This window comes from Eupeodes corollae, chromosome 1 (genome assembly GCF_945859685.1).
Source record: "Eupeodes corollae chromosome 1, idEupCoro1.1, whole genome shotgun sequence".
In the NCBI taxonomy this organism is placed as follows: Eukaryota; Metazoa; Arthropoda; class Insecta; order Diptera; family Syrphidae; genus Eupeodes; species Eupeodes corollae.
In genome coordinates, this window is record NC_079147.1 from 261,668,673 (window position 1) to 261,686,333 (window position 17,661).

Here is a 17,661-nt window from a genome sequence, read left to right on the forward strand (position 1 = left end):
GTACACCTTATTATAATGAATTTTTATAACTTATATGTAAATAACTTAATCTATTTACTAAGCTTATAAATTTTTTTAAATTTCCTTTTTAACCTGACGGCAACTCAAAGTTATTGTCAAAACTAATTTTAAACCAGCATTACTAATTTTGTTTGAAGTTTTTTTTGTGAAAATAAATTTATATACATACGAGTACATCCATCTATCTAATCCACATTGCACATATTATCATCTTTCATGAAAAATATTGGAACTATACCAGATAGGGGAGAGTGGGGCTTAAAGTAACAGGGGTAAGAAGTAACAGCTAAAAAAAATAGGGTTCCCCTTAAAATAAAGAATCGCGTGAAGGAGAAAAATGTGCATCCTTTCCATACCTAGCGTCACTACTACAGTTGTCAATTGGACATCAACGAGAGAAGTTCTGTGTGTGGTCCCAAAAAACAGCAGGTTTCTAACTTTTTTTTTTGTTTGTATTTTTGGACTTCCTGTTCACACAGAAGAGATAGCGTGGTCGGTTGTTTTTTTAAACATCCATCATAGTTTTTGTTGTTTTTGTATGTACATATATCTTATATATGTGTTATATTTGGTTTTTTGTATATTATTTTCTTTGTGCGAAATTTCATGGTGAGGCAAGTTGTACGTTTTTGCGGGGTAAATAGTAACATGTTAAAACTTACCCCTTGACTCTTCGGAAAGCAATGACAGTGCATGATATTCCGTCAATCGTAAGCAAAGCTCTGCCCTTAGCCCTGAATCCGACAAACATACAAAATGGATTTAAGAAGACTGGAATCGTTCCCCTGAACGAACACATTTTTCAGGATCATGATTTCTTGTCGGCGTTTGTAACTGATCGGCCAAATCCAACAGAATCTGATAACACACTTTCTTGTGTGGAACAACAAGCTGAAACAGGAGGAGCCATTTACGAGGAGCAACCTGACCAAACATTACCTGCAGTGGCACAGTCTTCAGTTACTGAACCTGTTTTATCATTGGACCCTGTTCCGATACCTACATGTTCACCGGGACCATCCGGATTCGAACTACAAATAAATAATTTCCCACCCGAGCATATAAGGCCTTTTCCAAAGGCAGGGCAGCGAAAAAAAATATATACCCGTATGGTTAGAAAAACGGCAATTTTGACGGATATACACGAGAAAGCAGCCATTTTGGAGGAAAGAAACAAAGTTCTGGTCAAAAAAAGAACCAAGAGGCCTAGAAAAAAAAAAATAACAGTTGAAGAAAAAGGTATTAGCCTCTTCATTAGAAGATGATGATGACCAACAAAGTTTGTATCTCGTTTATTGTGGGGAATTTTCTGAAAGCTTGCCAGGGGAAAATTGCCCCCCCCCAGTGCGTAAAAAGATCTCTTCGTGTATACGTATGCCTCTTCTGTGACACGGATAAAAATTCTTCTTCCTAGTCCTATATTTTTTGATGAATGAATTGTGATTATTTTTTTTTTAACTTATTTTTTTTTAATTAAAACTAGGGCGGTTTTTTTACAAAACATATTTAAATAATATATTTTCCTTAGCATAAGTTTTATTTAATTGAATTAAGAGTTATGTTTTTTTTATCAGATTTTAATAAAATAATAATGTTCATTAAAAATATTTCTTAGTTTTTTATAATTCGTGTTACAACTTACCCCTACTTATGTTACAACTAGCCCCATGTGGGGGTAAGTTGAAACAACACGTTATTTTTTTTTTCAATGTAATATCTTGACATCTTTCGAGCATAATTTGTTTAAATTTGTGTGTGGATCTTGTAGCTGAAACATTGTTTTTAAATTTAAAAAAGTTTTGGCAGAATTGTTTTCAAAATATAAGGATCTACAGAGGTTTTCGTATAAAGTGTTACTTTAAGCTCCACTCTACCCTACTGTAAAGTACCCTGAAATCATTATAATCCCACCACCGTGTTTCATTGTCTTCTTTGTGTATTTTGAGTTATTATTTTTTAGGCTCCTCACATACATTTTTCAATCGGAAGTAAAAAAATTGATCTTCGTTCCATCCGGGCACAAAATGGTTTTCCAATAAGAACGGTGTAAGTGTTTGTTTCCTTGGTTAAAAAATTACACTTATTATTGTTTTAGCTGTCACTGAAACGTTTAATTCATGTTTAAGTTCTCTTAAAGAAAAAAATGGTTTCTTTTACAAATTTGTACTTATAGTGTACCAAAACGCGAATAAGTTTGTCTTTTTCTGAATTTTGTTTTTTAAAAAGAGTAAAATGTAATGCTCTACCCATATTTATTAAAATTATAGATGACTTTTAAAAATTGTGTTTAGTATCGAATATAAAACCTCTGACAAATTTATAAACAAACTCAAAACGCCTATTTGCATAAAAAAAAGGATCCTTACGTTAAGAAACAGTTAAAGTAGATGGTTTCTATTATTTTTTCCAGGCGAAATCATCATTGGCCTCCAACTTTTTACCGTTAAAATAAAAAACACAAAACAATTTGGCAATTTGAGAGCATTATTAGGTATGATTAAAATATAAAGACTAACGGCACGAGTACGATAACTTTGGCGCCGAGATATAATAACGGTTTTTGGTAGAGGGGCTTAATACAAGCATTTTTTACTATGGGAGGGGGGGTCTATCTCCCCCCGTTTAGGCGGTAGGGGCAATTTAAAAAAACATGTACTTTAAATGGAAAAAAAATAATTAAAAAATAACGGTAATACTTACAATTAAGTATTATACCTTTTTTTAAAGCCAACACTTGTGTCTAGTAGCTTGTTTTTAAATCAAGTCAAAACTATGCATAGTTTGCGAAAAACACTGTTTTAAACTCAAAATTTGGTAAAAAAAAAAGTTAAAAATATGGTTTAGAGTGTAATATTTCAAAACTTTTAGATTATCTACAATTTTTTTTTTTTAGAATACATTGCCCTTATTTATTTTTGATCGATTTTTGAGAAAATTGAAAATAACCACAACTACTATTTTAATTTAATTCTTTTTTTTTGCTTCAAAAATCTTATTTTGATAGTAACAATGGTAGGTGCAAGTTTGGTTATATGCAACAGTGGGATCCGTAAGCAACCCCCCTGCTTGGGCTCACTATAGGATTTGGGGTGGGTGCGAGTTAGGGTGGGTGCAAGGTGGAGAGGGTGAAAGGTTCGGTGAGTGCATGCAAAATTTCATATGCATCTAAATAAACTGGATATAAAAAAAGTAATTTAATTGAAATATTTTGTTTTGGTAATTTTCAATTTTCTCAAAAACTAGAAGACATAGAAACATCTAGTTTTCAGTTTTCGTTAAAAAATAAATAAGGGCAATGTATTCTAAAAAAAAAAATTGTAGATAATCTAAAAGTTTCGAAATATTACACTCTAAACCATATTTTTAACTTTTTTTTTGACCAAATTTTGAGTTTAAAACAGTGTTTTTCGCAAACTATGCATAGTTTTGACTTGATTTAAAAACAAGCTACTAGACACAAGTGTTGGCTTTAAAAAAAGGTATAATACTTAATTGTAAGTATTACCGTTATTTTTTAATTATTTTTTTCCATTTAAAGTACATGTTTTTTTAAATTGCCCCTACCCCCTAAACGGGGGGAGATAGACCCCCCCCTCCCATAGTAAAAAATGCTTGTATTAAGCCCCTCTACCAAAAACCGTTATTATATCTCGGCGCCAAAGTTATCGTACTCTCCCCAGACTAACGACAGAAGACTAAATTGCTATAGAAAATGATGAAGACACTTGTTTCTATTATTTTTTTTAACGCTATATGTATCAACCAAGACATGCTAACACAGGGCGATCTAATGTATTTTAAAATAGATTTACAATTTTTTCGATTGTTTCATCAACTGTTAAAAGAAATGAGCGATTTATTTTGTTTTATAGGATAACTTTATTAAAAGACGTCCTTATCTGTTAGATTGTTAAATCAAAGAGAAAGACGTTAAACAGGAAGTAAAAGAGAAGAGGCAATTAATGAAGTTGACAACTCGATAACTTTCCTTAAGCTATAAACACATTGCTTATTAAGGTATCAACATCAACGCGTAATGCTTGAACAGTGGCATTGTTTGAAAGAACACTTTTGTAGCATAGTTAAACGATTCATAATCACAAGATTGACACTTCAAATGACAGCTTACTTTGACAGGTGTCAATTACTAGAGCTACCAACTTGAATACACGTTTTTAATAACCCTTCATTATGTAATCAACAAGAAAACAAACGCATTTGCCGAAATTTTAAGAAACATGTGCATTTTTATTTCTTGTCAACCCCTCTAGCCCTCCCGGTACTCATGATCACATCGTAAAATTTTTCTAGAAAACCACAACAGTGGTTGGGAAATTTGTTGTTGAATATCTGTACATACAAAAGTCTATTATAAACTACAAGTTGAGCAAACTTTGACTTCTATAGTACCCTACAAAACTAACAGTAACACTCCATTGACTAGGTACCTACATACATAGTCAAATTACCTAAATTGTTTTCATTCACTTACCAGCTGTACCGTTGTATGAATGGTAAAGTGCAGCTAAGAATTGACCACAATAGCACCCATAACAGTTAAAGCTTGAAATTTAAAGCTCAAAAGACTCAGTTCTCAGCATTTGGCAGGCATCAAAGAAAAACAACTCAAAAGAAACCAGAAGAGAGATCAAAATAAAACCAATAAAGCCGAATAAGAGTCATAACAGAGGCTCTTGTCTTGAGTCTCAACTTACCGTCTTACGAGAGCCAGGCTTGAAGCTTGATTCAAACCACTCAACTTAACAAAAACAACAACGAAGAAAAGAGTTTCACTCAATCTGCTTGCGTCAAACCAAACCTTTACGCGGTGGAGACGTGCTCCACCAACAATCCGGCGCTCAGTTAGAGTTTAGTCCGATACAAGAGTAGAACGTAGAGGAATAACGCAAATTGAGAAAGAAGAAAAAATACCGCCGACCGTCAAACGAAAACAAACTAAACAAGTATCAAAAGAAAAACAGTGAAGTTATATACGTAACGTAAACAAGAGATGTTGTTATTGTAACACCGCGCTGCAGCTAGCCACGACAGCTACCGCTACCGTTCTTCGACTTCGACTTAGACTTCGGCGTCTTGATCTCGATTTACGTGTAGGTTTTCATTCGTATTACATTTGCATTGAATTGGCCTAATTAATTAATTACGAATACGATCCGTGTGTTGTATGTCGTACATACATACGTCTCGTCGTCGTCTTTCGTCTTTTGTCCGTTGGCCTTCGTCACAGTCATCATCAAAGAAAAGTGCGTAGCCGTAGCTTGGTGCATATTGTGTCCAGCATTCGTGCATAATTTACGAATAACGATTGCGTGCTTCTCTTTTTTTCGGCAAACATTTTCCAATTTGTATAATTTTTAAAAAGAATTTAAAAAATTTAAATAAAATTAACAAAAAACAAAAATATCCGCTCAGATAAATTTATCGACCTGTGACAGAAAAAAGCGAAAAACAACCGAAACAGCTACGGCTACAGTCACCGCGAGTTGAAGTTGAAAGTGAATCCATTTATTTTATTTTTTTTTGATTTTATTTGCATTTTTGATTCGAAATCGATCGCAGACGGGAATAGCACCCGGAACATGTTTTATTTTCGAATTGGAATCGCAAAAAAAAGCAAAATGTTGAAATAGTCCGGTAGATAAAAAAATCAAAATCCAAAGATGCTCGATGAATGCACTGCGCTGCGGTTTGATTGTTTTAATGTTTATTTTCCTTTGGTTTATTTTGATCGGAGGCAGTGATCTTGGATCACTGACACATCCTTGAATTCCCTTCGCTCGCTGTGCCGGCCGCGCCACTTGCAGTGTGTGAAAAGAATTCAATTAATTGTAGATTCGATTAGTTTGTGATTTCCATTTTATTGCGATATCGCTTTATCAGATTGAAGAAAAATATTTAACTTCTATTTGCTTATCTAGTTTTGAAATTTTTGATTAAGTGTGTTTTTCTTTTAAGAAAATTGATTGTTCTTAAATCAAAAAGTGTTCTTACTTTATTTCAGTTTTCTTTGTTTAACTTATTAATAAATTATTTGAGTTGTGACAAAAAAAAGTAAATACAAAAAATACCATTAATAATTCTTTGAAGTGGAAGTGAATTTTGAAGCCAAAAGTGTTTTTGGTTTGAAGTTGAAAAATTACTTTTCTTTTGAATTTGGAATACTTAGTAGCTGCAATAGAGCCGCCTATGTATGTAGGTACAATTGGATTATTTTCAAATTGGAGAAAGTTCATAATCAGGAAGTTATTTCCATTAACATCATCGATCATAAGCTCCGCACAGACAAAGGATAAAATCTCTGTGTTGTGAATAAGGTAAGTGGAGTTAGAGTACTTTTAAAACACAGTAGAGTCCATTTTTATAAGTTCATTGATAGTTTTTCTATTTTATTTTACAAAAAAGTTTATGCTGATTTTGTATTTCGGCAAAAAAAACTTGTTTTATTACGCAACTTCTAGAAATAAACTCAAGTGTGAAAACTAATACCGTGACATAGAAGGTATTTCTTTTATATGCTAACCAAATGAATCAACATTGATTTATCCACCAATGAAAAGAAGAAATCGTGCAAATTTAAATATCGAAGTTCAGTAGACTGTTATTGTTTATTTCAATTGACATAAATCAATTAATGTCAGAATGAGTTATTTCTTTATAAACGTTGAATTTATAAATGAGAAATAAAATATTGTTTGCATGTTGGATGTTAAAATATATTATGGCGGTACAAAATCTATCAATATTTATAGATTTTTAAGAGTTTTGGAGTACTTTTGAGAAGAAACAATGTTTTAACTAGAAGTTTTGTATATTTGTGAAGATATTAATCAGTAAATTTTGACAGCTGTAAAATTAGAGAATTAATTACATATTTAACCACCCCGCGGTGTTGCTCGCATGCTTTATTTTGGAACAGAATTTGGTTAGTATAAAAGTGTTGTAGTGAGTCAAGTTTACAGCATATGTTGTTGCGGTAACAATTTTACCATACAAACTTATTTAACATTGTTCATTGGTGCTTCGCTAGTATTCGTATTTCTTGAGATAAACGCTGTTTTACAACGTATGATAATTTCTTTGTTAAGCAAAAATCGTGCTAATTGTGACCATAATTGTGACGGACTAATTCAATAAGCTTTCGATATGTAACAAAATTATTTCAAATTTGTGAATAAAATAATAAAAGATTATAGGTTTATATAAAATTGTGTTTGTAAGCACAAGAAGTTGAGTTATGTTCAACGTTAAGTGCAAACTATTTATTACAAAATGTGATCACTAAAATTTTTGATTGAAGATTTTTGCTTTTTTGGTCTGCACGTTAGGTCTATGAACTTACTTAGGTATTTATTATTATTAGTTATGTTTTTTGAAGAGTTGTAGTAAATACCCTTATAATAATTAAACACAATGTGAGGATTTAGGAAAGGAGGATAGGATAAGAAAGGATATACCGATACACATGGGATTTGAATATGATTTTTCTTTTTCAGCAAATATTTATGACTGGATATTACTTTTCATAGACTTAAATTTTTATAAGAAATGCAAGAAAGAATAAAATAAAACACTTTAATTAAACTTTTCAAAAGTAAGTGAACAAATTTGTTTATGTTTTTGAAAGGGCTATATCTCAAATTCTTCGTTTTGAGATACATACATACAAAAACTGAAGTAAAATTATGTTCTTTACGAACAAAAATTCTCCACAAAAAGGAACAAGCTAAACATTTTTAAGCGGAATTTTTTGTTCGTAAAATATAATTTGTTTAATTTCTAAAAAGTGTATAGTTTGATCACATTACTTATTAATACATATTTTGATAGAAAAGTTTAATTTTTGTAACTTTTTGGAATGAAAATAAACACTCATTTTTGTCTTTTTCGAAAAAATCTACGAAAATAATGAAGTCAACTTAAAGTTAAGATCCGATTAAAACAGGTTATTTTATGTTTCTACAAAAAAGTTTATAATTTACTGAGAAGTATCCTACGTTTTTCAAATTGAGTAGAATTGAGAACAATACTTATACCACAGAAAATAAATTTATATTTATTATATATTTTTATATTTATATTTATTATCTGTGCTTATACCTTAGTATTAAGAATTACAAATTACAAAAAATATAAAATATCTAGTAATTTTGTTGTAAATTTGTGACCCTTTCCGTCAAATATTTTAACGGTAATAAGTGTTCAAAATTTAAAGAAATAATTGAAGAATTTCTAAACTTTCTGCATTAATATTGAAAATAAAAACGAGAACAAACATATCTACCCAAAATTTTCCACAATTTATATCCTTAAAAACACCATTTTATTAAACATATAAAAGATCCTTTTTAATTTAATTGGTCAAATGAAATATTGTATATTTTCTAAAAGGTTCCCAATTCTTGCTAATTTAATAAAACAATGAGCAGAATCATAAAATAAAAAAAGAGGCTGGGATGCGACCCACAATGATAACTTCCCATCCCGTATGTCTATTTGTCTTGATTAAAAGTTTGTAGATTTTCGTGTTGGGTTAAAAAAGTTGTCACTTGAATTATTCTTAAAAATTACGACAAATATTTTTCATATAATAAAATAGTTTTGTTTCAAAATCTAGTTTTGTTAAATAGATTTTTTGTCGAAAACAAATTTTTACCAATTTTAGTAGCATTTCTTAAATTTTTACAAATTGGATGAATGAAATTAATTTGAAAGATATCAAGAACCGAACATCAATTTTTACCAAATTTGCGTACTATTTTTTGCAGATTTTATTTTCTTATGAAAAAACGGACTGTTGTGTTTTTATAAACAAAAAAACTATTGAATATCGAAAACAATATTTTCTGTGAAATAAAATAAGTTTGAAGACAATATTTTTAATTTTTGAAAAGCTATTTGAGTCGAAAGTACATTTTTTCCAACTTTTAGTATTGTTTTTTTTGTTAGGTTTTTATTTTTTTTCAAAAATTGTCTATTGGATTTTCACAAAAATTTTACTGAATGTTGCCAAAAATATTTTTTAAAATATAAAAAAAGTTTAATGCCACTATCTTGAAGTTTGGAAAAGATATTTGAGTCGAAAATCAATTTTTGCCAACTTTTATTTCTTTTTTTGTTTAGGTTTTTATTTTTTTGTAAAAAAACTGTCAATTCCATTTTTATCTAATTCTTTTCGAATGTTGAAAACAATATTTCTTATAATTTAAAATTATTTGAAAGCCATAACTTCAAATTTTTTAAAAGATATGTGAGCCGAAAAACAATTTTTACAAATTTTACAATTTAAAATACTGGGTCTTTCAGTAAATCTGTTTGATGTTGGGAAAAAATGGCAACGATTTTGTACATTTATTTTTTGTTTCGTATTTTTTTTTTCGAGTTGTGGTGTACTAACCTTATTTTACAAATTAATTTGAAAAGATTGATATAGAGTTTTATAATATTTAAAATCTTTTAACATTAGTTCCAACGGCCACCTTAATAAATGCAGTTTTTCAAAAAAACTTTAAACCAATTCCATTTCATTTAAATTTTTCTTGGACTAGGTTGTACAAAGTCTACTTTTTAAAATTAAAAAATTAACCAATATTTATTTGTTAGCGTCTACTACTTGAAAAATCTCCATTTGTCCTTCGAAAAACATAACAATAATAAAGACCTTTACTTTTTGCAAATTTTCGATTCCTGGGAAAATGTATACAAAATTGGGCCGAATTTTAAAATAAATTAAGTACAGCATCAGTTTGCCATGATGAAAGAAACATCAAACTCAGTTGGCGTTGATGGCGTTTCTAATACATTGCTAAAAAAAAGTGCTTTATATTTAGTAGATGTTTTGACGCATATTTTTAATAAAAGTGTTTTTTCAGGTGTCTTCCCAAATGACTTTAAATCTGCTTGTGTTATACCCATTTTCAAAAAAAGAAGCAAAAAGCATGTAAAGAACTACAGATCTATTTCATTATTACCATCAATTTCAAAATTTTTTGAAAAAATTATAAAAAGTAGAATCTTACGATATCTCACAAGCAAGAATTTCTTTAGCCCCTCAAAATTTGAATTTAGATCGGGAATGTCAACAGAAGATGCTTTATTAAATTTCTGCTGTTTAATACAACAAGGAGTGGACACAAAAATGAAATGTGCTGCGCTTTTTGTTGACATTACAAAAGCCTTTGATATGGTCAGTCACTCTATCCTTTTGAAAAAATTGCATGATGTTGGTTTCCGAGGATTCATCTACAATTGGTTTGAATACTACCTGTGTAAAAGGTCTCAGATAGTCAAAGTAGGTAATGTTCTAAGTGATTCCATAGATATTAACTTGGGTGTCGCACAAGGGTCAGTTCTTGGGCAAATTCTTTTCTTGGTTTATATAAATTCCATCTTCAATCTGCCATTTTTAGGGAAAGTTAACGCATTAGCTGATGATATAGCAATTGGATACAATCCGCTTAGTCCATTAAATTTGGTTTCGGATATAAACCACGATGTACATTTATTAAGGCTATGGTTTGCGGACCATAAACTTTTAGTCAGTAACAAATCCAAACTTATGATGTTCAGCAATGGACTAAATGACATAAAATTATTATAACATGCTCCGTCTTGTTCTAGGTTTAAACTCTTCAATTGCAAATGTCTAGTATCTCATTCAATAAATACCTTTAATTCTGAAGCAAACTGCTGCAGTATATGCTTCAATATAGAAATAGTGAAAGATTTTAAGTATTTAGGTGTCAAAATTGACCAACATTTAAAATGGACTGAGCACATTACGGATTTAAAGCAATATCTTTTTTCAACCGTAAGATGCTTTTATCGGTTAAAAAAATATTGTTCATTCTTCACGTTAAAAAAGGTTTACTATGGTATTTTCCACTCGAAGTTATAATATGGTATCAGTTGTTGGGGAGGTGCATACTTAAACAAAATCCAACAATTAACAGTTCTTCAAAAAAGTGTCCTAAGAAAAATATGCAACTTTGCCCGCCTCACTCACTCTGCAGATTTATTTAGACAAACAGGTATTCTACCAGTAAGACACTTGTTTTATTTTAAGGTTTTGAAAATATTTTTTATGAGGAGTGGTTATTTGGAAAGCCATATGAGTAATACATATAATATGAGAAATTCTAACTCGGTATGATTAAACATTTTTCGAACTACACTTTTTAGGAATTATACAACAGTCTTAAAGATGAATTACGAAGCATTAGAAACCGTACACAGTTCTTAAAATCAGTTAAATTATGGCTTCTTAATTTCGATACTTATAACATTGAATCTTTGTTAAACTACGTCATTTAATAATATTTATTCCTTTGTTTATTTACGTATATAATAATTAAAATTTTGTTTATGCAGTTCAAATCAATCATAGTGATCATTTCATAAAAAAACTTTTCTCTCTGTTTCTGTTCTTTTACGAGTATCAAATACTTTATTTATAATCTGTCCACCCCACAATATAAACATTTGTAAATGTGGCATTAATTCAATTTTAACTTAAAATTCAAATGCTACAACCTATTCACTCTAATTAATTGTACAAAATACATATATTATTAAATTAGAAATAATATATCTAAAAATTGTTAGGAGAATATGATATTAATAAATAATAATAATAAAATTTGAGTTTTCTTATAAAATAACACAAATTCTGATGTTGTATGAAATTTATGAATTTAATTCCTGCTATAGTAATTTTAAAATGTTGATAGACATGTAAGAATACATTAAGAATACATTAATTTGAATGCTTTTGCTATCCCTTGTCAACCTATAATGGAATATGGACAAATGTACCTAGAAGTTTTCGAAATATGTGGAGGTGCACCTAAGGTTAAAAACTCATTCCCAATTTTTGAACAGTTTTTACCTTACCACTTTTGGGACCGCCTGTCAGCAACTCGCCACATATTTTCTTCCAAATCGTCAATTGTCTCGGGCTTATTTGCGTAGACAAGTGACTTCACATAACCTCGAATGAGTGACTCTTCTAAGCGATTTGCACGATTTGTAAACATTGTTTTGAAATAAGTCTATTCAGAATGAAATGACAAACCAAACTGAACATAAATAAAGCATAAACAGGCCAACTTAAAAAAGTATCGCCAGATTGAAAACCACACGTCTAAACAAACACTTCTTATATCACACAAAATTTAATATTAATCGTATTTCCATTGTCTTACGATTTTACATCAAATTTATTAATTCAACATACAAATTATTTAATTTTTAATTTAAAACTTATCGAAAGAATTTAATCTAAACAAATTAATATTTGTAAGCTTTCTCTTCAACTATACTCACATTAACATATAAATTAAATTGTGGATTATTGCCTTAAATCAAAAAAATCAAGTTGTGTGTAAGAGTGATCAGTCTAGTCATATTTTCTGTTTGTTGTATTAAATTGTCACTATAGCACAAGAAGTATTTAGATGTATAGTAGTAGTGAATATTTAGAGATAACTACTTCCGGTAGAAAACAAAATATGAAAACTGTTAATTTGCGTATTTACCTATCTACATATCTATTACAGTTGTATACGCGTATGCAAAAGCTAGTTTTCTTCATTTAGTAAGACACTCCTAAAACTTTCTAGGACATAAAAAGTGTAGGCCAAGCATTCGATGAAACAAGTCATGAATCAAGTAAAGTGTTGTAGTTGTTTTGTTTTGCTTATTTAGCATCATCGTATTTCAGTCGAAGCCATTTTCAAGTTGCTTGGCTCTGATGCTGATGGTTGGCTCTTATACCATTCGCACTTACTGGTGCCTCTATATATACTTATCACCCAAAATGCACTTGTTGCAATGCGTATATATAATAAACCTATACTTTCTGGGACATAATCATGATCAACCTGTTTCATAAATTGCCAGTTTACTGCCAGGTACCACTATCCAGGCAAACTTAAAAGAGTGTTAGTCAGTTTTGTGAGGTGCACAGCCAGCGCACCACAGTAAAAAAAAAATAAAGAAAAACACAAAATCTTGAAACACCCTACGTAACGTAGGTATATACTTATGTGAATACGGAACTGATGATGGGTCCAATGAGATGCTTTAGCTTCAGCTTCGGTGTCGGTTGTTGGTGCTCGGCGGTCTGATGGTCTTTAGTTTCACAAGATTTTTACTAAAACAATGTTGAAATGCTTAAATCGAGGTAACTTGCTTTTTTTTTATTTTTGAGTTTATTTGAGACCTTGTTTGGACTTTTGTGCTTCTGCATTTCTACAACATTCCTTACCATGGGTCCGACTTAACACGGAAGATCTTTTTCGTATTAAAACTTTACAGTATAAATACCTCTATATCTCCGTATATGAAAGAATATAGGCACATTTTGTGTGGAATTTTGACGCGTTGCAGTTGAAGAGGTATCCTGTTTTCCTTTTTGTTTTTCATCCCCTTTATACCGTCCTTTTAAAATCTACTCCTGTCTTATGGTCTGCAGTGTTGTCTTTCGACACATTTTTAATTCATATAAAATCTTGAAAATAATTCGATTATCTGTCGATTTTAATGGGGAAAACTTGTCGACAAGCAACGCAACGGGCAAAACGTATAGGTAACAACAATTCTTGCAACTACTGGTTATACGTAAACTAAACACCCACCGTGATGGGCTGACTTCATTGGTTTTGTTTATGATCGCCGTCGTCGTTACGTAAGAACTTTAGTTTGGCTTTGAATTTGAATACACTCATTGAGCCTGAGTCTGAGTAAAGAGAATAAAGGGCTGAATGAATGGAAAAAAAAAGTAGCATATAAGGTTTCCAGTTGCGTCTTTCATATCCGTTTGATATTACTTACGTGTTATTTGCAATAAAGTTTCGTATTATACTGTACAAGTGTAGAAGGCAACAGGTCTGACAATTTTGTAACTCTTTAAATTGATAGCCGCATTTAATTGTGAAAGAATGTAATTTGGGTTGTAAATAGAAGTTTTAATAGTTCTTCTGGTATTAGATAAAATTAAACAGGTCTTAAAAATGGAGTTAATCGATCATTAATTTTATAGATTTGTCTGTATTCCATGGTCTATTGCACTAAGTTCTATCGAGCTTGTTATATGTTTAATTCATTTTGTTAACAGCGCATAATCAATCTAGGCTACATATTTTATTCCTTAACGTAAAAATTACTTTGTTAATGAATAATAACTTGTTTGTATGTCGATATATTTCAATAATAACTTGTTCAAAATGTTGTATTCTTTAAATGTTCAAGAAACTTTGAGCTCGTCTTTTTCTACAAAATTTGCTAACAGTTAACTTCTTAATCGAACAAAATTATCAAAGAAGTGAGTGAGAAATTATTTGATTGGTAAAAATTTTACAAGTATGAATTTTCATACAAATTGGTTTAAAATTCAAATAAGACATTGTAAAGTCTGCCAAGGAGATGATAGACGTGACCCATTTTTGAAACTTTCTTTGAATTACTTGTTCACACATCTCGGGAGGAAATATAAAAGCCAAAACTTATTTTTTTGGGAAGAAGTTGAGCTTTTTTCTCAATTCTAAGGGTTCAACAAATATAATATTAACATAATATGTTTGTAATAACGTCTTTTAGCCAAAAATTCATTTCTTAAATTTCCATCACTAATATGGATGTTATGTCAAAAATTTTAGGGGTGTATTATCACTCGCGAGTCGAAAATTCGCCTAAAGACGAATGTTTTGGTGAGTTAACAGTTTGGTGGTATTACCAATGGAGAACCCCGTAGTTCGTCTTTGAAAACAAAACTGCCAACATTTAAAACTAAAACTAAAAACTAAACTAAAGTCAAATTGAAGAATATTGTTTTTTGTGAAAAAAGTAAATAAAAATAAAGATGATTACCAGCGTTGAATTGTTTTTCGAGGATGAAGAAGTAACAAATAAAGAAACAAAAAATGATGATCTGCAGATTGAGGAGAAGTTTAAGAGATGGTTCCAACCCACTGGAAGTACCAGATAATTTGTAATAAAATAAACAATTACTTTGATAAAATTTAACTACATTTTTTCATAGATTTGTGTTATACTTTCGGCTTAGCAAACACGCTTTTAAATATGTTTTAGTCAGATAAGTTCAGGATTTCAAACAACTCAAAGTTCTGCAATTCCAGCAATTTTAAAACTTGCGTGCTCACTACGATTTCTCGGATGTGGAAATTATCAAAATAGTGTAGGAAATGATTTAGAGCTAGGTTTCTCTCAACCTACAGTTTCAGTAGTTTTAAGCGAAGTTCTTAATTTGCTTGAAGCAAGAATCTGCAAAGTTTGGATCAATGCACATATGTCCACTAATGAAAAGCAAGAACCGAGGAACTATTTTTTTCAAAGAACAGGCTTACCAGGGATAGTTGGATGTGTAGACGGAACTCACATTGGTATCATAGCTCCTGCTCAGTTACAACACCAATATTTAAATAGAAAAGGTTTTTACAGCTTAAATGCGATTGTGGTAAAGTACTTCAAAATTGAATCTTGATGTTTAGGTAAAAATTTTTCTTTTTAAGGCTTGTGACAATAATGGAGTAATAAGATTTATTGATGCTAGATGTCCTGGTACTACGCATAAATCGTTTGTGTGGAATCTTAGTGCGTTAAATGATTTGTTGGAAAGGTGGTGGATAAATGGAGAGCGGTCAAGATATATTGGTTTGTAAATCATACTCTTATATTAGCATATGTTTAAACAAAATTGTTTTAAACAATTCTAGGAGATTCAGGATATTCTCTACTCAGGGTCTAGAGAAGGAATATTCAATAAAAAACATGCGAAGGCAAGAAACATTATTGAGAGAATAATTTGCATTTTAAAAAGTAGATTCAAGTCAGTTTTGAATGGGCGAACACTGTACTACAGTCCACAGAAAGCCATCAAAATATTATTTGTAGAAAGTACAACATTCCAGATCTAGAAGCAGTGGAAGAAGAAACCTTGCAATACAATGAGGTTGAAAATAAACCAACGGAATTGAACACTGCTAATTAATCATTAGAAGGTACCCGAATAGAAATGAAATATTATTTTCTCTTTAGGAAATGTTTTTGTTTTTTATGTACATATACTTAAAGCTAATAATATAAGATACAGAAGAATAATGAAGTAAAAAAGTTAATAAAATCTATTAAAAAATTCATAATATATACACAGATAATAGGTAAATATTAATAAAATGAAAATAATGAAACTTATAAAATAAATAAAGCATTTAGTTTAGAGAAGAAAAAAGCGTCCCAATGCATTTAGCTCAGGTGCAAACAAATTCCAATATTGGGCTTGTTTTTTTTTTTGATGATCCAAACGTCCAAACAATTGGCAATGGCGGGGTTTGTCTTCATTAGTTGCACCAACTTTGAGAACTGAGCTTTGTTGGTTCTTGTAATGCTAAACCAATAAAAGTTGAAATTATAAATGATTTAATTTGTTTTTACCTTTGTCGATTTTCACTCATACAACTACTTCGAATTAAAAAAAAACTGTAAAATTGTAAAATTGGTTGAAAACTGTGAGATGTTGGGACAAGTTAGTTAAATGAAGAATGGAAACTGCGTGTGTCTTTGAAATAAGGCATTTCACAAATAACACTGTATTTTGCAAAGATAATTAATGTTAACAGTTATGTACGTCATATTTTCGCTGATAGGGTTCTTGATATGCGTAAAATGAGCTAGATTTTTATTAAAAAATAATCTTTAGTGCAAAGGCCTCTTTTTACCCCCAAGCTTAAGTCAATAATGTTTGCAGAATGAAAAGCCTCCATCCTCTACGTGTCACTATTTGTAGGGTTCGAACTTACTTATTCAAAAACTTTCATGGTAAATGGCTGGCGATACCGAACAGTGATTAATGAGTTTTTGACACCGAATTGGAAGATATTGACGTGGACGAAATATATTTTCAACAAGACAACTCTATGCAAATTAGCAAAAAGGGTTTAGTGACCGTGTTATTTCTTCAAGATTTGATTATAGTATCTTGTAAATCAACAACTTAAGACCTTTAAATTGCCACACATAGGAATTATATGGCATTGTGGTATTGCAATCTTTTGTCAACATGATATTACGATGGTAGAGAAGTAGAAAAAAGGGAGTTCCATAATTTTGTTCATCGGTCTGTCTATTCTTGCTCCTATAGCTTAACCATTTAATAGATTAAGTTCAAGTTTGAAGATTAGGGTTTTAAGCAAATTAATTGTGCGTTTTTTTATCATACAAATTACGGTATGTAGTCCAATTTGTTTTAATTAAAAATTAAATTTCGTTTCTTAATGTAAGAAATAAATTTTTGTAGTGCTCTCGAAGGGTACCCTCCAGCAATTAATCAACCAATTTAAATATTTTTTTTCTAAACTTACTTACTTACTTAAGGTGGCGCTACAGTCCTGTGTGAACTAGGGCCTCACCCAACAAACTTCTCCATCTAGCTCGGTCCCTAGCTAGATGTCTCCAGTTTCGCGCTCCAAGTTGGGTAAGGTCACCTTCCACTTGTGCGCGCCACCTGATCCGCGGTCTTCCTCTACTTCGCTGTCCTGTGGGTGTGGATTCTAAGACTTTCCGGGCCGGAGAATTGGTTTCCATGCGCTCTACTTGACCCAGCCA

At 30.8% G+C, this 17,661-nt stretch overlaps 1 protein-coding gene across 1 annotated transcript in view; it reads left to right on the top strand.

Annotated features, from left to right (window-relative positions):
- The first annotated feature begins 6,043 nt into the window (after positions 1–6,043).
- LOC129940701 (mucin-2) overlaps positions 6,044–17,661 on the top strand; it is a 387,216-nt gene continuing 375,598 nt past the window's right edge. Inside the window, exon 1 of the mRNA XM_056049126.1 lies at positions 6,044–6,356. The gene's annotated coding sequence lies outside the window, so the exon portion shown is untranslated. The remainder of the gene's footprint in view (positions 6,357–17,661) is intronic.